This window comes from Chiloscyllium plagiosum, unplaced genomic scaffold (assembly GCF_037043375.1).
Source record: "Chiloscyllium plagiosum isolate Xiang-an unplaced genomic scaffold, Cpla_swu_hap1 HiC_scaffold_27, whole genome shotgun sequence".
NCBI lineage: Eukaryota > Metazoa > Chordata > Chondrichthyes > Orectolobiformes > Hemiscylliidae > Chiloscyllium > Chiloscyllium plagiosum.
The window spans coordinates 42730902-42746593 of record NW_028270165.1 but is presented as its reverse complement, the minus strand read 5'-3'; the positions used below and the strand labels follow the sequence as shown (position 1 = coordinate 42746593).

At 47.1% G+C, this 15692-nt stretch overlaps 4 non-coding genes across 4 annotated transcripts; all 4 read right to left on the bottom strand.

Annotated features, from left to right (window-relative positions):
* Window positions 1–4321: 4321 nt before the first annotated feature.
* On the bottom strand, window positions 4322–4395 carry trnan-guu (transfer RNA asparagine (anticodon GUU)). The gene has a single exon. It is a non-coding gene; the product is annotated as a tRNA-Asn (tRNA).
* Window positions 4396–9183: 4788 nt separating this feature from the next.
* trnan-guu (transfer RNA asparagine (anticodon GUU)) lies at window positions 9184–9257 on the bottom strand. Its single transcript has one exon. It is a non-coding gene; the product is annotated as a tRNA-Asn (tRNA).
* Window positions 9258–10671: 1414 nt separating this feature from the next.
* trnan-guu (transfer RNA asparagine (anticodon GUU)) lies at window positions 10672–10745 on the bottom strand. Its single transcript has one exon. It is a non-coding gene; the product is annotated as a tRNA-Asn (tRNA).
* A 4788-nt stretch (window positions 10746–15533) lies between these two features.
* On the bottom strand, window positions 15534–15607 carry trnan-guu (transfer RNA asparagine (anticodon GUU)). Its single transcript has one exon. It is a non-coding gene; the product is annotated as a tRNA-Asn (tRNA).
* Window positions 15608–15692: the final 85 nt, after the last annotated feature.

Sequence of the window (15692 nt, the reverse complement as noted above, 5' to 3'; positions counted from 1 at the left end):
TGCTGCAGAGTTTCTGACGTTAACACGGACATGCGCAGCAATGGGAACCTTCACAAGGTGAACAACTAAAGATAATCACCGTCACTGATTCCCTTCCACAGGCCCAACTTTGTGAAGCAGTATCTTTCACTGGCAAAGGAAACACCCTTGTCCTCAGGTGCCTGCTTCATTTCGATCACGATTTCAAGCCTCTTACTGTTCTAATCTCATTACCAAACACTTGACTCAGCCTCAAAGGAAGCTCTGCGGGTATCTGCTTGTTCCACCCGAACAGGCAGTGAGTTGCAGATTCCCACCAGTCCCAATTTGAGTGAAATACCTTTCCCCCTCCACTGATTTGAATCTTAAAGAAGAAGCCGGGGAGCAAGCTCCCTTTCTTTTCGACGACATTTGTCATTTTGTAGTCGGCAGGGTTCACACCTGCGTGGGGAAACCGCAATGGATTTCAAGTCCATGGCATTAACCACTCGGCCCACGAATGCAGAACCACACTGACAGCTTCACTTCCCAGGTCTGTCTGCCTGTGGAGCTGCGAAAGAGTGAATCATCGCAGAGTTTGTTTGAATCCAATCACTTCACAGTGATTCGAAAGGGTTAAATATCTGCACACGGTGTTTGCAGATATTTAGGTGTTTCATCCCAAAAGATGAAATGAACTTTCAGTTCAAAACAAAACTAGAAATTGCAGGAGGAAATCAGCGGGTCAGACAACATCCGTGGAAAGAGAATCAGATACAACATTTCAGAATTCTGTTTTCTCCGACAGGTACTGTCAAACCTGCCGAGTTTCTCTTTTTGTCGCGGCTTCTCCGCATCCGCAGTCCCTGACATTCGACATTAATTCAATTCAAAAACCCCTTTGTGGAGAAGATTTCCGTTTGGGGAACATTTTCCTGACCCCATCAAAAGCGCACAGCTTTGAAACCAAGAACAGCGTACACACCGCCCCTGGGTGTGCTCGAACCACCAAACTTTCAGTTAACAGCCGAACGCGCTGACCAATTGCGCCACAGAGACAGACGACAACGAGGCCTGCGCCATCGCTTAGGGGAGGCTATTAGTGAATTCATAATTCAGCCTCCACGCCTAGAATTACAATTGTCATCTATCAGTTTTACTTTTCCATAATAAAGCCTGGGAGATTTATTGTGGAGACACCGGGGACAGTCTGCAGACACATCCATGTCAGGAGGAACTAGCTTTCTTACTCCGGGGCCGTCGCCCTTCGAGCCTTTCAGTGTTTTGCCTGTTCCCGATTTCTCTCATTGGCTCGGAGGCGAGAAGGGGTTTGAATTCCTGATGTGCAGGAATGACAATTCTTTCAATGTCTCAGATCAGTTCATGTCCCGAGAACCTCAGAGTCAATCTCCCGGCCTCTTCCACAAGGGGACGCTGCTGGACTGTCTCTACTCAGTCGGACAGTTCATCTTTCATTCTCCTCTAAATCCGCTTCCCAAAGAGTTTCAAAAGATTCACAAAGCTGGAGACTGGGATTTCTGTTTTGCTTCATGAACATTTTTCCATTTCCTAACTGACAATATTTTGCCAAAATCTCTTCCCAATTATACACCTTGCGTCATGTCCAGGGATGAGGAATTTCCATTTTGGAGAGACATTCCCAAGGTTGGGAATGTTCGCTTTGGAGCAAAGAAGGTTAACTGGAGATTTCCTGGGGCTGTTGGTAATGATGGGAGAAGACGCGGTGGGAATGGGCAGATTAATGATCAGAAGAACCAATTGCCACTGACCAGAGTCAGTTACCAGAGGACAGGGATTGAAGTTCTTGAATGAAAAGCAGCACTTGTGCCGAATAAACACAGAGAATACTGCAGAAAGCCAACAGGTCGAGCAGCATCTGTGGAAAGGTAAACAGAGCTGACGTTGTGAGGCTGGTACGTTGTTTGTTCAGAACCCGAGGTTCCTGCATGGCAATCAATTCCCAGACATAAGAAAACGTGGCTTTATTGAGCCGGGTTTTGTGAAGTTTGAGCGATAGTGCAACCAACAGGAAGTCATTTAAAATCGCCAGCGAAGAAAGCATAGTCAGCAGGTTACCAGCCTGGGCGGGGGAGCCCCAAAGCATCTCTACGCCAACACCTTAAGTGTTCGGCCACAGCTAAGCACCCAAAGTTGTGGTCTAAAATTTCTCATGGAATGGTTCTAACAGGAAAGGTGAGTATTGGGCTTGTCCTGTCCGCGCCATAGCCCCAACGTATCCTGTTTCCCTGGATTTGATCAGGACAGAGGAGGCTGATGGGAGATCGAACTGAACTACACACATTGATGAGGGATAGAGCGGGTGGGAAGGATCCATTCCCATGCGTAGAGAGATTAATAATCAGGGCCTAAAATAAGGAGCCACTTCAAGAAATATGGGGTTCATTCAGCAAAGCTAATGTAGAACTGTTCACAGAAAGTTGTGATGAAAGTCTCTCGAATTATTTTGATGAGAAGTGTTGATGATGCTAATACAATCGGTAGGATGAACGTAGATTGGTAAATGTATTTGGTGACAGTTCTGTTCTCGCCCTGTGAGCGAAACCTGGATCTGAAGGAATAAAAGGGACATTAACAACATCGATCTGAAATTGGATACGTGACAAGAAACAGAGCCATCATGAACAGTTGGCTTTTGAACTGGAGAAGGTTTCTCGTGAAATTAGCTTGAGGCTTGAGGTATGCAAGGTCAAGATAATTTAGGTAAAACACGGAAACGCTTTTCTCATTAGCAGACAGTGAAAGGATTACAAGATGCAAATTAAACATTTTCGATAAGTGAAACAGTGGACTGGGAAGATAAGTATTATAAACTGTGAACAACAAAGTTCTGGAGCACAACGCTTTCATTCAAAGACCGAAAACATCCAGGACCTGATTAATCAGATTGCATTGTGGTGCTTTTCTGCAAAACATCCACTTGCAATATCCTACAAAAGAGTGACAAAACCCATCCCTGTCAGCCCAGGATAGAAAATCCGAAGGGATGAACGTTTGCTGATTTTCTGAAGATTCACAAAGCTAAGACTGGGTTTTGGTGATTGTTTCCTTTCCACTCCCAGGAGCCGCAGTGGTTGAGGCGGTGAGTTGGGGAAAGTAAAATGTGGCCGTGAGCAGCGTGTGGGGCTATTTCAGCTTCCCCTCATCTGACAGCGCTGTGACTTGACTCCGATGTTCTCAGGGACATTGACTGACGCGAGACAGTGAAAAGATTCCCATTCCCGCAGATAGGGACATCAAACCGTATGCCGGCTTCAGGACAATGAGAAAGATTAATTGGGGTGTGTGAAGAAGCTGTGAGCTGCATTTCAAACAGGTAGGTGGAGTCAGATCCGTCATCCATTGCGCCCGGGCCCTGTGCGTATCTCACGCCACCATGCTGCAGAGTTTCTGACGTTAACACGGACATGCGCAGCAATGGGAACCTTCACAAGGTGAACAACCAAAGATAATCACCGTCACTGATTCCCTTCCACAGGCCCAAATTTGTGAAGCAGTATCTTTCACTGGCAAAGGACACACCCTTGTCCTCAGGTGCCTGCTTCATTTCGATCACGATTTCAAGCCTCTCACTGTTCTAATCTCATCACCAACCACTTGACTCAGCCTCAAAGGAAGCTCTGCGGGTATCTGCTTGTTCCACCCGAACAGGCAGTGAGTTGCAGATTCCCACCAGTCCCAATGTGAGTGAAATACCTTTCCCCCTCCACTGATTTGAATCTTAAAGAAGAAGCCGGGGAGCAAGCTCCCTTTCTTTTCGACGACATTTGTCATTTTGTAGTCGGCAGGGTTCACACCTGCATGGGGAAACCGCAATGGATTTCAAGTCCATCGCATTAACCACTCGGCCCACGAATGCAGAACCACACTGACAGCTTCACTTCCCAGGTCTGTCTGCCTGTGGAGCTGCGAAAGAGTGAATCATCGCAGAGTTTGTTTGAATCCAATCACTTCACAGTGATTCGAAAGGGTTAAATATCTGCACACGGTGTTTGCAGATATTTAGGTGTTTCATCCCAAAAGATGAAATGAACTTTCAGTTCAAAACAAAACTAGAAATTGCAGGAGGAAATCAGCAGGTCAGGCAACATCCGTGGAAAGAGAATCAGATACAACATTTCAGAATTCTGTTTTCTCCGACAGGTACTGTCAAACCTGCCGAGTTTCTCTTTTTGTCGCGGCTTCTCCGCATCCGCAGTCCCTGACATTCGACATTAATTCAATTCAAAAACCTCTTTGTGGAGAGGATTTCCGCTTGGGGAACATTTTCCTGACCCCATCAAAAGCGCACAGCTTTGAAACCAAGAAAGAACAGCGAACACACCGCCCCTGGGTGGGCTCGAACCACCAACCTTTCAGTTAACAGCCGAACGCGCTGACCAATTGCGCCACAGAGACAGGCGACAACGAGGCCTGCGCCATCGCTTAGGGGAGGCTATTAGTGAATTCACAATTCAGCCTCCACGCCTAGAATTACAATTGTCATCTATCAGTTTTACTTTTCCATAATAAAGCCTGGGAGATTTATTGTGGAGACACCGGGGACAGTCTGCAGACAGTGGTTGAGGCGGTGAGTTGGGGAAAGTAAAATGTGGCCGTGAGCAGCGTGTGGGGCTATTTCAGCTTCCCCTCATCTGACAGCGCTGTGACTTGACTCCGATGTTCTCAGGGACATTGACTGACGCGAGACAGTGAAAAGATTCCCATTCCCGCAGATCGGGACTTCAAACCGTATGCCGGCTTCAGGACAATGAGAAAGATTAATTGGGGTGTGTGAAGAAGCTGTGAGCTGCATTTCAAACAGGTAGGTGGAGTCAGATCCGTCATCCATTGCGCCCGGGCCCTGTGCGTATCTCACGCCCCCATGCTGCAGAGTTTCTGACGTTAACACGGACATGCGCAGCAATGGGAACCTTCACAAGGTGAACAACCAAAGATAATCACCGTCACTGATTCCCTTCCACAGGCCCAACTTTGTGAAGCAGTATCTTTCACTGACAAAGGACACACCCTTGTCCTCAGGTGCCTGCTTCATTTCGATCACGATTTCAAGCCTCTCACTGTTCTAATCTCATTACCAAACACTTGACTCAGCCTCAAAGGAAGCTCTGCGGGTATCTGCTTGTTCCACCCGAACAGGCAGTGAGTTGCAGATTCCCACCAGTCCCAATGTGAGTGAAATACCTTTCCCCCTCCACTGATTTGAATCTTAAAGAAGAAGCCGGGGAGCAAGCTCCCTTTCTTTTCGACGACATTTGTCATTTTGTAGTCGGCAGGGTTCACACCTGCATGGGGAAACCGCAATGGATTTCAAGTCCATCGCATTAACCACTCGGCCCACGAATGCAGAACCACACTGACAGCTTCACTTCCCAGGTCTGTCTGCCTGTGGAGCTGCGAAAGAGTGAATCATCGCAGAGTTTGTTTGAATCCAATCACTTCACAGTGATTCGAAAGGGTTAAATATCTGCACACGGTGTTTGCAGATATTTAGGTGTTTCATCCCAAAAGATGAAATGAACTTTCAGTTCAAAACAAAACTAGAAATTGCAGGAGGAAATCAGCAGGTCAGGCAACATCCGTGGAAAGAGAATCAGATACAACATTTCAGAATTCTGTTTTCTCCGACAGGTACTGTCAAACCTGCCGAGTTTCTCTTTTTGTCGCGGCTTCTCCGCATCCGCAGTCCCTGACATTCGACATTAATTCAATTCAAAAACCCCTTTGTGGAGAAGATTTCCGTTTGGGGAACATTTTCCTGACCCCATCAAAAGCGCACAGCTTTGAAACCAAGAACAGCGTACACACCGCCCCTGGGTGTGCTCGAACCACCAAACTTTCAGTTAACAGCCGAACGCGCTGACCAATTGCGCCACAGAGACAGACGACAACGAGGCCTGCGCCATCGCTTAGGGGAGGCTATTAGTGAATTCATAATTCAGCCTCCACGCCTAGAATTACAATTGTCATCTATCAGTTTTACTTTTCCATAATAAAGCCTGGGAGATTTATTGTGGAGACACCGGGGACAGTCTGCAGACACATCCATGTCAGGAGGAACTAGCTTTCTTACTCCGGGGCCGTCGCCCTTCGAGCCTTTCAGTGTTTTGCCTGTTCCCGATTTCTCTCATTGGCTCGGAGGCGAGAAGGGGTTTGAATTCCTGATGTGCAGGAATGACAATTCTTTCAATGTCTCAGATCAGTTCATGTCCCGAGAACCTCAGAGTCAATCTCCCGGCCTCTTCCACAAGGGGACGCTGCTGGACTGTCTCTACTCAGTCGGACAGTTCATCTTTCATTCTCCTCTAAATCCGCTTCCCAAAGAGTTTCAAAAGATTCACAAAGCTGGAGACTGGGATTTCTGTTTTGCTTCATGAACATTTTTCCATTTCCTAACTGACAATATTTTGCCAAAATCTCTTCCCAATTATACACCTTGCGTCATGTCCAGGGATGAGGAATTTCCATTTTGGAGAGACATTCCCAAGGTTGGGAATGTTCGCTTTGGAGCAAAGAAGGTTAACTGGAGATTTCCTGGGGCTGTTGGTAATGATGGGAGAAGACGCGGTGGGAATGGGCAGATTAATGATCAGAAGAACCAATTGCCACTGACCAGAGTCAGTTACCAGAGGACAGAGATTGAAGTTCTTGAATGAAAAGCAGCACTTGTGCCGAATAAACACAGAGAATACTGCAGAAAGCCAACAGGTCGAGCAGCATCTGTGGAAAGGTAAACAGAGCTGACGTTGTGAGGCTGGTACGTTGTTTGTTCAGAACCCGAGGTTCCTGCATGGCAATCAATTCCCAGACATAAGAAAACGTGGCTTTATTGAGCCGGGTTTTGTGAAGTTTGAGCGATAGTGCAACCAACAGGAAGTCATTTAAAATCGCCAGCGAAGAAAGCAAAGTCAGCAGGTTACCAGCCTGGGCGGGGGAGCCCCAAAGCATCTCTACGCCAACACCTTAAGTGTTCGGCCACAGCTAAGCACCCAAAGTTGTGGTCTAAAATTTCTCATGGAATGGTTCTAACAGGAAATGTGAGTATTGGGCTTGTCCTGTCCGCGCCATAGCCCCAACGTATCCTGTTTCCCTGGATTTGATCAGGACAGAGGAGGCTGATGGGAGATCGAACTGAACTACACACATTGATGAGGGATAGAGCGGGTGGGAAGGATCCATTCCCATGCGTAGAGAGATTAATAATCAGGGCCTAAAATAAGGAGCCACTTCAAGAAATTTGGGGTTCATTCAGCAAAGCTAATGTAGAACTGTTCACAGAAAGTTGTGATGAAAGTCTCTCGAATTATTTTGATGAGAAGTGTTGATGATGCTAATACAATCGGTAGGATGAACGTAGATTGGTAAATGTATTTGGTGACAGTTCTGTTCTCGCCCTGTGAGCGAAACCTGGATCTGAAGGAATAAAAGGGACATTAACAACATCGATCTGAAATTGGATACGTGACAAGAAACAGAGCCATCATTAACAGTTGGCTTTTGAACTGGAGAAGGTTTCTCGTGAAATTAGCTTGAGGCTTGAGGTATGCAAGGTCAAGATAATTTAGGTAAAACACGGAAACGCTTTCCTCATTAGCAGACAGTGAAAGGATTACAAGACGCAAATTAAACATTTTCGATAAGTGAAACAGTGGACTGGGAAGATAAGTATTATAAACTGTGAACAACAAAGTTCTGGAGCACAACGCTTTCATTCAAAGACCGAAAACATCCAGGACCTGATTAATCAGATTGCATTGTGGTGCTTTTCTGCAAAACATCCACTTGCAATATCCTACAAAAGAGTGACAAAACCCATCCCTGTCAGCCCAGGATAGAAAATCCGAAGGGATGAACGTTTGCTGATTTTCTGAAGATTCACAAAGCTAAGACTGGGTTTTGGTGATTGTTTCCTTTCCACTCCCAGGAGCCGCAGTGGTTGAGGCGGTGAGTTGGGGAAAGTAAAATGTGGCCGTGAGCAGCGTGTGGGGCTATTTCAGCTTCCCCTCATCTGACAGCGCTGTGACTTGACTCCGATGTTCTCAGGGACATTGACTGACGCGAGACAGTGAAAAGATTCCCATTCCCGCAGATCGGGACATCAAACCGTATGCCGGCTTCAGGACAATGAGAAAGATTAATTGGGGTGTGTGAAGAAGCTGTGAGCTGCATTTCAAACAGGTAGGTGGAGTCAGATCCGTCATCCATTGCGCCCGGGCCCTGTGCGTATCTCACGCCACCATGCTGCAGAGTTTCTGACGTTAACACGGACATGCGCAGCAATGGGAACCTTCACAAGGTGAACAACCAAAGATAATCACCGTCACTGATTCCCTTCCACAGGCCCAAATTTGTGAAGCAGTATCTTTCACTGGCAAAGGACACACCCTTGTCCTCAGGTGCCTGCTTCATTTCGATCACGATTTCAAGCCTCTCACTGTTCTAATCTCATCACCAACCACTTGACTCAGCCTCAAAGGAAGCTCTGCGGGTATCTGCTTGTTCCACCCGAACAGGCAGTGAGTTGCAGATTCCCACCAGTCCCAATGTGAGTGAAATACCTTTCCCCCTCCACTGATTTGAATCTTAAAGAAGAAGCCGGGGAGCAAGCTCCCTTTCTTTTCGACGACATTTGTCATTTTGTAGTCGGCAGGGTTCACACCTGCATGGGGAAACCGCAATGGATTTCAAGTCCATCGCATTAACCACTCGGCCCACGAATGCAGAACCACACTGACAGCTTCACTTCCCAGGTCTGTCTGCCTGTGGAGCTGCGAAAGAGTGAATCATCGCAGAGTTTGTTTGAATCCAATCACTTCACAGTGATTCGAAAGGGTTAAATATCTGCACACGGTGTTTGCAGATATTTAGGTGTTTCATCCCAAAAGATGAAATGAACTTTCAGTTCAAAACAAAACTAGAAATTGCAGGAGGAAATCAGCAGGTCAGGCAACATCCGTGGAAAGAGAATCAGATACAACATTTCAGAATTCTGTTTTCTCCGACAGGTACTGTCAAACCTGCCGAGTTTCTCTTTTTGTCGCGGCTTCTCCGCATCCGCAGTCCCTGACATTCGACATTAATTCAATTCAAAAACCTCTTTGTGGAGAGGATTTCCGCTTGGGGAACATTTTCCTGACCCCATCAAAAGCGCACAGCTTTGAAACCAAGAAAGAACAGCGAACACACCGCCCCTGGGTGGGCTCGAACCACCAACCTTTCAGTTAACAGCCGAACGCGCTGACCAATTGCGCCACAGAGACAGGCGACAACGAGGCCTGCGCCATCGCTTAGGGGAGGCTATTAGTGAATTCACAATTCAGCCTCCACGCCTAGAATTACAATTGTCATCTATCAGTTTTACTTTTCCATAATAAAGCCTGGGAGATTTATTGTGGAGACACCGGGGACAGTCTGCAGACAGTGGTTGAGGCGGTGAGTTGGGGAAAGTAAAATGTGGCCGTGAGCAGCGTGTGGGGCTATTTCAGCTTCCCCTCATCTGACAGCGCTGTGACTTGACTCCGATGTTCTCAGGGACATTGACTGACGCGAGACAGTGAAAAGATTCCCATTCCCGCAGATCGGGACTTCAAACCGTATGCCGGCTTCAGGACAATGAGAAAGATTAATTGGGGTGTGTGAAGAAGCTGTGAGCTGCATTTCAAACAGGTAGGTGGAGTCAGATCCGTCATCCATTGCGCCCGGGCCCTGTGCGTATCTCACGCCCCCATGCTGCAGAGTTTCTGACGTTAACACGGACATGCGCAGCAATGGGAACCTTCACAAGGTGAACAACCAAAGATAATCACCGTCACTGATTCCCTTCCACAGGCCCAACTTTGTGAAGCAGTATCTTTCACTGACAAAGGACACACCCTTGTCCTCAGGTGCCTGCTTCATTTCGATCACGATTTCAAGCCTCTCACTGTTCTAATCTCATTACCAAACACTTGACTCAGCCTCAAAGGAAGCTCTGCGGGTATCTGCTTGTTCCACCCGAACAGGCAGTGAGTTGCAGATTCCCACCAGTCCCAATGTGAGTGAAATACCTTTCCCCCTCCACTGATTTGAATCTTAAAGAAGAAGCCGGGGAGCAAGCTCCCTTTCTTTTCGACGACATTTGTCATTTTGTAGTCGGCAGGGTTCACACCTGCATGGGGAAACCGCAATGGATTTCAAGTCCATCGCATTAACCACTCGGCCCACGAATGCAGAACCACACTGACAGCTTCACTTCCCAGGTCTGTCTGCCTGTGGAGCTGCGAAAGAGTGAATCATCGCAGAGTTTGTTTGAATCCAATCACTTCACAGTGATTCGAAAGGGTTAAATATCTGCACACGGTGTTTGCAGATATTTAGGTGTTTCATCCCAAAAGATGAAATGAACTTTCAGTTCAAAACAAAACTAGAAATTGCAGGAGGAAATCAGCAGGTCAGGCAACATCCGTGGAAAGAGAATCAGATACAACATTTCAGAATTCTGTTTTCTCCGACAGGTACTGTCAAACCTGCCGAGTTTCTCTTTTTGTCGCGGCTTCTCCGCATCCGCAGTCCCTGACATTCGACATTAATTCAATTCAAAAACCTCTTTGTGGAGAGGATTTCCGCTTGGGGAACATTTTCCTGACCCCATCAAAAGCGCACAGCTTTGAAACCAAGAAAGAACAGCGAACACACCGCCCCTGGGTGGGCTCGAACCACCAACCTTTCAGTTAACAGCCGAACGCGCTGACCAATTGCGCCACAGAGACAGGCGACAACGAGGCCTGCGCCATCGCTTAGGGGAGGCTATTAGTGAATTCACAATTCAGCCTCCACGCCTAGAATTACAATTGTCATCTATCAGTTTTACTTTTCCATAATAAAGCCTGGGAGATTTATTGTGGAGACACCGGGGACAGTCTGCAGACAGTGGTTGAGGCGGTGAGTTGGGGAAAGTAAAATGTGGCCGTGAGCAGCGTGTGGGGCTATTTCAGCTTCCCCTCATCTGACAGCGCTGTGACTTGACTCCGATGTTCTCAGGGACATTGACTGACGCGAGACAGTGAAAAGATTCCCATTCCCGCAGATCGGGACTTCAAACCGTATGCCGGCTTCAGGACAATGAGAAAGATTAATTGGGGTGTGTGAAGAAGCTGTGAGCTGCATTTCAAACAGGTAGGTGGAGTCAGATCCGTCATCCATTGCGCCCGGGCCCTGTGCGTATCTCACGCCCCCATGCTGCAGAGTTTCTGACGTTAACACGGACATGCGCAGCAATGGGAACCTTCACAAGGCGAACAACCAAAGATAATCACCGTCACTGATTCCCTTCCACAGGCCCAACTTTGTGAAGCAGTATCTTTCACTGACAAAGGACACACCCTTGTCCTCAGGTGCCTGCTTCATTTCGATCACGATTTCAAGCCTCTCACTGTTCTAATCTCATTACCAAACACTTGACTCAGCCTCAAAGGAAGCTCTGCGGGTATCTGCTTGTTCCACCCGAACAGGCAGTGAGTTGCAGATTCCCACCAGTCCCAATGTGAGTGAAATACCTTTCCCCCTCCACTGATTTGAATCTTAAAGAAGAAGCCGGGGAGCAAGCTCCCTTTCTTTTCGACGACATTTGTCATTTTGTAGTCGGCAGGGTTCACACCTGCATGGGGAAACCGCAATGGATTTCAAGTCCATCGCATTAACCACTCGGCCCACGAATGCAGAACCACACTGACAGCTTCACTTCCCAGGTCTGTCTGCCTGTGGAGCTGCGAAAGAGTGAATCATCGCAGAGTTTGTTTGAATCCAATCACTTCACAGTGATTCGAAAGGGTTAAATATCTGCACACGGTGTTTGCAGATATTTAGGTGTTTCATCCCAAAAGATGAAATGAACTTTCAGTTCAAAACAAAACTAGAAATTGCAGGAGGAAATCAGCAGGTCAGGCAACATCCGTGGAAAGAGAATCAGATACAACATTTCAGAATTCTGTTTTCTCCGACAGGTACTGTCAAACCTGCCGAGTTTCTCTTTTTGTCGCGGCTTCTCCGCATCCGCAGTCCCTGACATTCGACATTAATTCAATTCAAAAACCCCTTTGTGGAGAAGATTTCCGTTTGGGGAACATTTTCCTGACCCCATCAAAAGCGCACAGCTTTGAAACCAAGAACAGCGTACACACCGCCCCTGGGTGTGCTCGAACCACCAAACTTTCAGTTAACAGCCGAACGCGCTGACCAATTGCGCCACAGAGACAGACGACAACGAGGCCTGCGCCATCGCTTAGGGGAGGCTATTAGTGAATTCATAATTCAGCCTCCACGCCTAGAATTACAATTGTCATCTATCAGTTTTACTTTTCCATAATAAAGCCTGGGAGATTTATTGTGGAGACACCGGGGACAGTCTGCAGACACATCCATGTCAGGAGGAACTAGCTTTCTTACTCCGGGGCCGTCGCCCTTCGAGCCTTTCAGTGTTTTGCCTGTTCCCGATTTCTCTCATTGGCTCGGAGGCGAGAAGGGGTTTGAATTCCTGATGTGCAGGAATGACAATTCTTTCAATGTCTCAGATCAGTTCATGTCCCGAGAACCTCAGAGTCAATCTCCCGGCCTCTTCCACAAGGGGACGCTGCTGGACTGTCTCTACTCAGTCGGACAGTTCATCTTTCATTCTCCTCTAAATCCGCTTCCCAAAGAGTTTCAAAAGATTCACAAAGCTGGAGACTGGGATTTCTGTTTTGCTTCATGAACATTTTTCCATTTCCTAACTGACAATATTTTGCCAAAATCTCTTCCCAATTATACACCTTGCGTCATGTCCAGGGATGAGGAATTTCCATTTTGGAGAGACATTCCCAAGGTTGGGAATGTTCGCTTTGGAGCAAAGAAGGTTAACTGGAGATTTCCTGGGGCTGTTGGTAATGATGGGAGAAGACGCGGTGGGAATGGGCAGATTAATGATCAGAAGAACCAATTGCCACTGACCAGAGTCAGTTACCAGAGGACAGAGATTGAAGTTCTTGAATGAAAAGCAGCACTTGTGCCGAATAAACACAGAGAATACTGCAGAAAGCCAACAGGTCGAGCAGCATCTGTGGAAAGGTAAACAGAGCTGACGTTGTGAGGCTGGTACGTTGTTTGTTCAGAACCCGAGGTTCCTGCATGGCAATCAATTCCCAGACATAAGAAAACGTGGCTTTATTGAGCCGGGTTTTGTGAAGTTTGAGCGATAGTGCAACCAACAGGAAGTCATTTAAAATCGCCAGCGAAGAAAGCAAAGTCAGCAGGTTACCAGCCTGGGCGGGGGAGCCCCAAAGCATCTCTACGCCAACACCTTAAGTGTTCGGCCACAGCTAAGCACCCAAAGTTGTGGTCTAAAATTTCTCATGGAATGGTTCTAACAGGAAATGTGAGTATTGGGCTTGTCCTGTCCGCGCCATAGCCCCAACGTATCCTGTTTCCCTGGATTTGATCAGGACAGAGGAGGCTGATGGGAGATCGAACTGAACTACACACATTGATGAGGGATAGAGCGGGTGGGAAGGATCCATTCCCATGCGTAGAGAGATTAATAATCAGGGCCTAAAATAAGGAGCCACTTCAAGAAATTTGGGGTTCATTCAGCAAAGCTAATGTAGAACTGTTCACAGAAAGTTGTGATGAAAGTCTCTCGAATTATTTTGATGAGAAGTGTTGATGATGCTAATACAATCGGTAGGATGAACGTAGATTGGTAAATGTATTTGGTGACAGTTCTGTTCTCGCCCTGTGAGCGAAACCTGGATCTGAAGGAATAAAAGGGACATTAACAACATCGATCTGAAATTGGATACGTGACAAGAAACAGAGCCATCATTAACAGTTGGCTTTTGAACTGGAGAAGGTTTCTCGTGAAATTAGCTTGAGGCTTGAGGTATGCAAGGTCAAGATAATTTAGGTAAAACACGGAAACGCTTTCCTCATTAGCAGACAGTGAAAGGATTACAAGACGCAAATTAAACATTTTCGATAAGTGAAACAGTGGACTGGGAAGATAAGTATTATAAACTGTGAACAACAAAGTTCTGGAGCACAACGCTTTCATTCAAAGACCGAAAACATCCAGGACCTGATTAATCAGATTGCATTGTGGTGCTTTTCTGCAAAACATCCACTTGCAATATCCTACAAAAGAGTGACAAAACCCATCCCTGTCAGCCCAGGATAGAAAATCCGAAGGGATGAACGTTTGCTGATTTTCTGAAGATTCACAAAGCTAAGACTGGGTTTTGGTGATTGTTTCCTTTCCACTCCCAGGAGCCGCAGTGGTTGAGGCGGTGAGTTGGGGAAAGTAAAATGTGGCCGTGAGCAGCGTGTGGGGCTATTTCAGCTTCCCCTCATCTGACAGCGCTGTGACTTGACTCCGATGTTCTCAGGGACATTGACTGACGCGAGACAGTGAAAAGATTCCCATTCCCGCAGATCGGGACATCAAACCGTATGCCGGCTTCAGGACAATGAGAAAGATTAATTGGGGTGTGTGAAGAAGCTGTGAGCTGCATTTCAAACAGGTAGGTGGAGTCAGATCCGTCATCCATTGCGCCCGGGCCCTGTGCGTATCTCACGCCACCATGCTGCAGAGTTTCTGACGTTAACACGGACATGCGCAGCAATGGGAACCTTCACAAGGTGAACAACCAAAGATAATCACCGTCACTGATTCCCTTCCACAGGCCCAAATTTGTGAAGCAGTATCTTTCACTGGCAAAGGACACACCCTTGTCCTCAGGTGCCTGCTTCATTTCGATCACGATTTCAAGCCTCTCACTGTTCTAATCTCATCACCAACCACTTGACTCAGCCTCAAAGGAAGCTCTGCGGGTATCTGCTTGTTCCACCTGAACAGGCAGTGAGTTGCAGATTCCCACCAGTCCCAATGTGAGTGAAATACCTTTCCCCCTCCACTGATTTGAATCTTAAAGAAGAAGCCGGGGAGCAAGCTCCCTTTCTTTTCGACGACATTTGTCATTTTGTAGTCGGCAGGGTTCACACCTGCATGGGGAAACCGCAATGGATTTCAAGTCCATCGCATTAACCACTCGGCCCACGAATGCAGAACCACACTGACAGCTTCACTTCCCAGGTCTGTCTGCCTGTGGAGCTGCGAAAGAGTGAATCATCGCAGAGTTTGTTTGAATCCAATCACTTCACAGTGATTCGAAAGGGTTAAATATCTGCACACGGTGTTTGCAGATATTTAGGTGTTTCATCCCAAAAGATGAAATGAACTTTCAGTTCAAAACAAAACTAGAAATTGCAGGAGGAAATCAGCAGGTCAGGCAACATCCGTGGAAAGAGAATCAGATACAACATTTCAGAATTCTGTTTTCTCCGACAGGTACTGTCAAACCTGCCGAGTTTCTCTTTTTGTCGCGGCTTCTCCGCATCCGCAGTCCCTGACATTCGACATTAATTCAATTCAAAAACCTCTTTGTGGAGAGGATTTCCGCTTGGGGAACATTTTCCTGACCCCATCAAAAGCGCACAGCTTTGAAACCAAGAAAGAACAGCGAACACACCGCCCCTGGGTGGGCTCGAACCACCAACCTTTCAGTTAACAGCCGAACGCGCTGACCAATTGCGCCACAGAGACAGGCGACAACGAGGCCTGCGCCATCGCTTAGGGGAGGCTATTAGTGAATTCACAATTCAGCCTCCACGCCTAGAATTACAATTGT